At 37.3% G+C, this 6,944-nt stretch overlaps 1 non-coding gene and 1 pseudogene across 1 annotated transcript; one reads left to right on the top strand and one right to left on the bottom strand.

Moving 5' to 3' along the window:
• Positions 1-1,233: 1,233 nt before the first annotated feature.
• On the bottom strand, positions 1,234-1,499 carry LOC102272904 (mitochondrial import inner membrane translocase subunit Tim10 pseudogene; annotated as a pseudogene).
• A 4,949-nt stretch (positions 1,500-6,448) lies between these two features.
• Positions 6,449-6,555, top strand: LOC138989279 (U6 spliceosomal RNA). The gene has a single exon (XR_011465518.1). It is a non-coding gene; the product is annotated as a U6 spliceosomal RNA (small nuclear RNA).
• Positions 6,556-6,944: the final 389 nt, after the last annotated feature.

Below are 6,944 nucleotides of genomic sequence, written 5' to 3'. Positions count from 1 at the left end.
ATGCATTGGAGAAGGAAATGGCAACCCACTCCAGTGTTGTTGCCTGGAGAATCCCAGGGACGGGGGAGCCTGGTGGGCTGCCGTCTATGGGGTCACACAGAGTTGGACACGACTGAAGTGACTTAGCAGCAGCAGCATATTAATATTTAATGTAATATAACTAGATTACAAATCTTCCTATTGTCCCAGAAGTTGGGGATAAGTATATATATCACTCATTGGGAATAAGAATATATATATATATATAGTACTCATTGTAGAAAATGAACAAACTACATAAAACGTGAGATGTCATTGCAGATGTTTTAGAAAGTACAAAGGTGGTACTATTCATTATCCTTAACATTTAGAAACTTTCCAAGTTAGGATACTGAATTGGGTAGATATGAAAGAGATTTAGACTCTTAGGAATATCTGAAAGTTTGTTAGCTGGTGACTTGTCTCCATTACTTTTCATTAAAGTAGTATAACTGAGGAAGATCCACTTCTTTGAAATGTTATTTATGGGTATACAATAAGCTATAAGTCCTCAAAGTCAAGCATGCTGTATCTCTATAACAACTTTATTTATCTATAAATTAATGTCTAGAGGTTTGTACCTCTTAATCACTTATTTCACCTCTTATTTCACTCTTCCGCAACTCCTATCTTAGCAACCACTAGTTTGTTTTCTCTATGACTTTTTCTGTTTGGAGCTTATTGTTTGGTTTTTCTTGGATTCTGCATATAATTAAAATCCTATGCTATTTGTCTTTCTCTGTCTGACTTATTTCACTTATCTAAGTCCAGCCATGTTGTTGCAAATGGCAAGACGTCATTCTTCTTTTAGGGTTGAGTAATACTCCTGTGTGTGTGAGCGGGTGCACGCAAGCACACATGCACATGCGTGTGGCAGAGAGGAAGTGGGATTTCAATGTATCTTACTTTGCTAAAGTAAAATTGGCCATAAATGAGCCTATTTCTTTCTTTCTTTTTTTTGGTGTCAACAAATTTGTTTTAATATATAATATATATATACATTCACACACACAGTCACAGGCCAGTGTGACAAATACCCTTCCCCACCCAAGAAAGGGTTCCATCATACATCCAGGCTCCTGGAGACTCTCCGGAAGGAGCCCAGGCCTGGCAGTCTTCACAGGTGACACCCAAGGCGGGGAGTGGGGTGGGGGGCACTTTTATTAGACAAGTGGGAAAGGATGGGGTGCACCTTAGGGTGTACTGTCGAGCACCTCACACAGGCCCAGAACTCTGCTGCACCCTCTTCAACAGCTCCTCATCCTGCATAGACAACTCTGTCAACTTCTTGCCCATGCACTCATGGATGTCCAGGTACTTGGAGGCATACGGGTCCAGGCACACGGACTCGCCCTTGGACAGCTCTGCTTCCTTGTAGTGGGGAGGCATGCACTTCCGGTGGTAGGCACTGGTCATTCTGTTGTACATGTCGGCCATCTCTACTCCAGCTCTGCGGCCAGCTAGGCCCTGAGTGGGTCCATCTCAGCACTGCGCCCTGGAAGAGATCTCCTGCAGGCCTCCTAGCTCCGCGCACAGCCGGGGCAGGGCGGAAGCACGTGGGGTGCGGCCGGAGGGAAGTCCCGCCAAATGAGCCTATTTCTATAAAAAGCAATAAATACTTTGGACCCCCTGAATTCCTTTATACCTTCTCTATTCAGAAGATGTAGTCATCCTTTTAATGGGCAGTACTTCTTAGAAGGGGTTCTTCAGACTGACTAATGGATGGCTGCTTGACATATCCAGAGATATATGTTAATAACTTTAGTCCTGCTTTTGACATGAATTAATCATTTCCCCGCTTGAGGTTCTCTTTCACACAGTTAACTTCTCTCTACCCAGTTCTGATAAGGGTTTTTGTAGTGGTCATTATCTCAGATTGGGGCAGATTTTCTCTGAGATAGCTTGCCTCTCTGAGGTGATCTAAAGGGAAATCAAAAAGTTTGAAAAGTAATATTCTCATGTGAAAAAGGAAAGAGGGAGACAGAATTAGATGATCAGAAAAGCTTTACTTTGCAGTGCTGAAAAATTCGTGCTTACTCAGTGGCTTTGGGACTCATACAAAGTATGTTTCACCCCTCCATTATTCAATGGTCTCTCAAATGAAACCCACCAAAGCAGATTTCATTGCAGTTAACTACTTCCAGAATATATATAAACAATCATAGAAGAATTCTGAGAAGTGTATTGGGAATCAAATAAAAACATCTGAATTTATCAGTATATTTTGATAAGAATTTTTATTTAATATTTATCCCTTTAAAGTTCAGGAGGATGTAGGGCAAGCTAAGAACTGCACCCCATAAACCACAAGCCAGTCTATTTTTCAAGAGTATAAAGAAAAGCTGCTGCTGCTGCTGCTGCTAAGTCGCTTCAGTCGTATCCGACAAAGAAAAGCAGATATATATAAATATTCTGAAACAGATGAAATAAAAATGAGGCTAATGACTCAACATTTTTGATACTTAACAGTGGGTTGACTTAGTTTTAGTTCCAGGCACGGGCAAAGGTTCAAATTGGAACTCATTTTATTCAAACTGGTTTTCCCACCATTTTTAGTTACATCGTGACTGAACTCCCACCACCCTGCCTCAAATACCAAACATTTTGCCAATACTTTTACTGGATTAAAGAAAGAGCTGAAGTAAACATGTTATGATATCCCCAAAGAACACGTATCTTTTTTTCACTAGTTCCCTGTATTTTCTAGAGTCTTTCACTAATGTGAGACTGAACTCAAACAAGACCACATCTTTGCCGCCAGCTATTTTTGTAGAGAAATCATCTGTAAAGGACAGACACACTCAGTTCATTGCCCAGCCAACTTCCAACTAAGTCCAAACCCATTTAGCTGCAAATCCAATATCATTATTTTGTACAAAATGTCTAGCCACTTTCCTTTAGACTACAATCCTTAAACTTTGTGCAATCCAAGGAAAGCCTGTTTATCTGTCATGTAAAGGAAGAAGTGACTTCATCTTGTCTGAGAACCCTAAGATATCCTATAAAACCTTCTAGATCTACCACACAGTGATGCTCATAGATTAAAGCCATGAACTTTTCTTCCTCTCACAGTAATATTTTAAGGTTTATGGAAACCATATAAAGCAAACTAGATTTGTTCCCATAATCTCAGACCTCTGGGCTTAGTTACTGATTTGCAAAAACCCACTTACACAGGAAAATTTAAAATGTGCCTGTTACCAAAATACTTTGGAGAATATTAATTTTTGCCTCAAGAGTGTCTTAAAATTACCTCATTCCCCACCACTGTTACCCATTTCTATCCTAGTGTGAACTGTTTCTTCACAGTGGAAGGACTTATATTCTTTTTTCCATCTCTTTTGTGTAGCATCAATTGACTCAAACCAACCATGGTTAAAAAAAAAAAAAAAAATGAGATACAGTTGATTTACAATGTTTCAAGTGTACAGCAAAGTGATTCAGTTATAGGTATATTTAATTACTCATACATATATTCTTTTCAGACTCTTTTCCATTATAGGTTATTATAAGATATTGAATATAGTTCCCTGTGCTATACAGTAAGTACTTGTTGTTTATCTATTTTATATATAGTAGTGTGTATCTATTAATACCAAACTTGTAGTTTATCCCTGCCCCCAACCTTTTTCTCTTTGGTAATCATAAGTTTGTTTTCTATGTCTATGAGTCTGTTTCTGTTTTGTAATTAAGTTCATTTGTATTATTTTATTGGATTCCACATGTAAGTAATTTCATATATTTGTCTTTGTCTGATATTCTTTGCTTATTGTAATAATCTCTAAGTCCATCCATGTGACTGCAAATAGCGTTATTCTATTTTTTATGGTCAAGTACTATTCCATTGTATATATGTATACGTGTGGGTACCACATCTTCTTTATCCATTCATCTGTTGATGGACATTTAGTTTGCTTCCATGTCTTGACTATTGTAAATAGTGCTGAAATGAACACTGAGCTGCATGTATCTTTGAATTACAGTCCTTTTCCATATATACACCCAGGAGTGGGATTGATGGGTCATATAGTAACTCTATTTTTAGTTTTTTAAGGGAACCTCCATACCCATGGTTCTTTTTCCCCTCAACTGTGGCTTAGGTCCCCAAGGATGCCATCAAAGAGTTACTCTAAAGGTTTCCACATTTGAGTTGTTCTCAGGCAAGAGTCTCAGGCTAAAGGTAAAGGACCCAGGAACAAAGAGATCCCAGGATGGCTGGTGTGCTTGACTGAAAAGAAGGAATCCTACTTTGTGCCAGAAATTACTGTTTATGCTTGGAACACAATAAGTGCTATGGTAAGTTATTAGCAATGCATTTCAGTTAAGACCAAAGGCCTGGTCATAACTACCAAAAAAATCACAGAGATTTGTAAAAAGAGCATGTAATACTTTGGATAATTCTGATAGTTTATTATACTATTCCAAATAAAATTAATCTGTAAAGCAAACATGACACACAGGATTCAATCAGTGATCAGTTATAATTATTTGCTGTGTGTGGTCTTGGAATGTAAGAAATAGGGTTCTGCCAGTAGCATGTCATTTCCTGCCCAGTTATGCCCAGAAGGCCAAGTGGGTTTATGTGTTCATAGAAGAGTATGAGTTTGGTCTGATAATGAGCTTTAGTTTAGGATTGGCAATCAATTACGTAAAGCTGTTCCCTTCTAAATAAGCATCCTGGAGATTATTACATTACTTAAAAGTGAAGTGCTGTAATATGCTAATTTCACAGTATTGAATCCTGCCAAAAGTTGGAGAGGTTGTACAGTGTTCCCATTGGGCTGTTTAAGCCTAGAGCTTGTCAGCTTCAGTCCTTATCTGTATCATGACCACAGTGTTACATAGGTACTAGTTGTCTTTGTAGTCAAGATACAGAGATATACCTTGCATTAAGATAAAATATCAGAGAAGATATCATGGAAGGGTTTTTTTATATATATATGAAGGTAAGGGTGAGTGGGAGGTAGACTGGGAGGATGGGAGTGTTCCTTAGTCATGTCAATTCACACTTTAAATACATAAGAAAATCATCTGAAAAATACTCTGATCATTGCTTTAATTAGTCCCTGGTTCAGGAGTATCTGTTCTGAGACTAAGCATTTGCTGTGGACCACTTACATGGCAATCAGAGTGATAAAACCATCATGTGTATCAATCAATCACATTATCTTCAGTATATCTTTTTGCTGATCAGATTGTGAAAAGTCATATTTATTCAAAGAAGTAATTCAGACAAAAGGAAATATAACCAAAATGATATAATGTGGGTGAACTTCAAGGAAATATTAGAGCTATTCTATTGACATTTTCATAAAAGGGACAAAGAGAGACTGTGTTACACTTGAAATGTCCCAAGAAGAAAAGTATTCTAACAAGAAAAGTCAATGAAAATACTGCAAAGAAAATTCAACAATAGATTACCTAATTAGCTATAAAGAGTATGTTATAAACACTGCCTTCCTAATCCCCAACACATTTGGTATAGGAATATAATAAATAATCAAGCAGTATAATTATTTAATGAGGTAAAAGCATAAAATAATACAGATAGCAGTTGCCAAAAATCTTCAGTAAATAAAAATCTATTTGAAAGCTTTTGAAACTGATTCCATTGCAGTGCAGAATGATAGAAAAGGAAGGGGTCAATACCAATAATCAGTACTGTTGTACATGGGGAGGTTGAGATAGGCACACTGCATTTTCTCTCCCAGGATAAATGAATCAGAGCAAATGGAATAATTTACCAACAATACAAGTCATTGAAATTCAAGTTGCTGTCTAATCCAGAGAGATTCTTTCCACAGTATCTGCCTGAAAGACTGAAAGCTGAGTTGGTTATTTAAAATGATTTAGCTGTTTGACACCAAATATTTAGGAACAGGTGCACAGATAAGAACTAAAAATCTGTCAGTGGACGCACAGGAAAGGTGATTCCAAGGCTAATATACCAGCTAATGTATATATTCAGGTTTTCTTATTTTTAGATGACTAAATATAAAAAAAGAATTCTACTTCCTACTTTTCAAGTAGAAGGAAAAAGGAACACAGGAATATGCATCCTGGAGCAAATAAACTTCCTTAGCCCAATCTCAAAAATGACCACAGTCACCATCAAATATAAGGCACACTGTGGTGAAGGAGAAATCAGAGTAGAAAGACACAGCATTTTAAATTAAACAAAAACAAAAGGCTTACTTCTGCAAATCTTGCAAAAATATATGACAACATGAACACATAGCTAGACCTCCCAGAGCCCAGGAAGAGGTGCCCTGAAACATGTTTCATTAGTTTCACAGTGAATTCACCTGCAGTCTTTGTCCTTTGGATTTTGCCCTTTAAAAGTTCATTTATTTTAGGGTGAGCAATTGTTACAGTCTCTCAATTCACTGAGAAAATGAGGAAATAAAGTATGCATGAAAAGTGGGATAGGGTGCTCGCTTCGGCAGCACATATACTAAAATTGGAACAATACAGACAAGATTAGCACGGCCCCTGCGCAAGGATGACAAGCAAATTTGTGAAGCGTTCCATATTTTTTGAGGCCACCATCACCCTAATACCAAAACCTAACAAAGATCCCACAAAAAAGAACACTACAGACCAATATCACTGATGAACATAGATGCAAAAATCCTTAACAAAATTCTAGCAATCAGAATCCAACAACACATTAAAAAGATCATACACCATGACCAAGTGGGCTTTATCCCAGGGATGCAAGGATTCTTCAATATCCGCAAATCAATCAATGTAATACATCACATTAACAAATTGAAAAATAAAAACCATATGATTATCTCAATAGATGCAGAGAAAGCCTTTGACAAAATTCAACATCCATTTATGATAAAAACTCTCCAGAAAGCAGGAATAGAAGGAACATACCTCAACATAATAAAAGCTATTTATGACAAACCCACAGCAAA

This window comes from Bos mutus, chromosome 9, assembly GCF_027580195.1.
Source record: "Bos mutus isolate GX-2022 chromosome 9, NWIPB_WYAK_1.1, whole genome shotgun sequence".
Taxonomy (NCBI): Eukaryota; Metazoa; Chordata; class Mammalia; order Artiodactyla; family Bovidae; genus Bos; species Bos mutus.
Note: the sequence above shows the minus strand (reverse complement) of the source record. Positions and strands in the feature narration are given on the sequence as shown.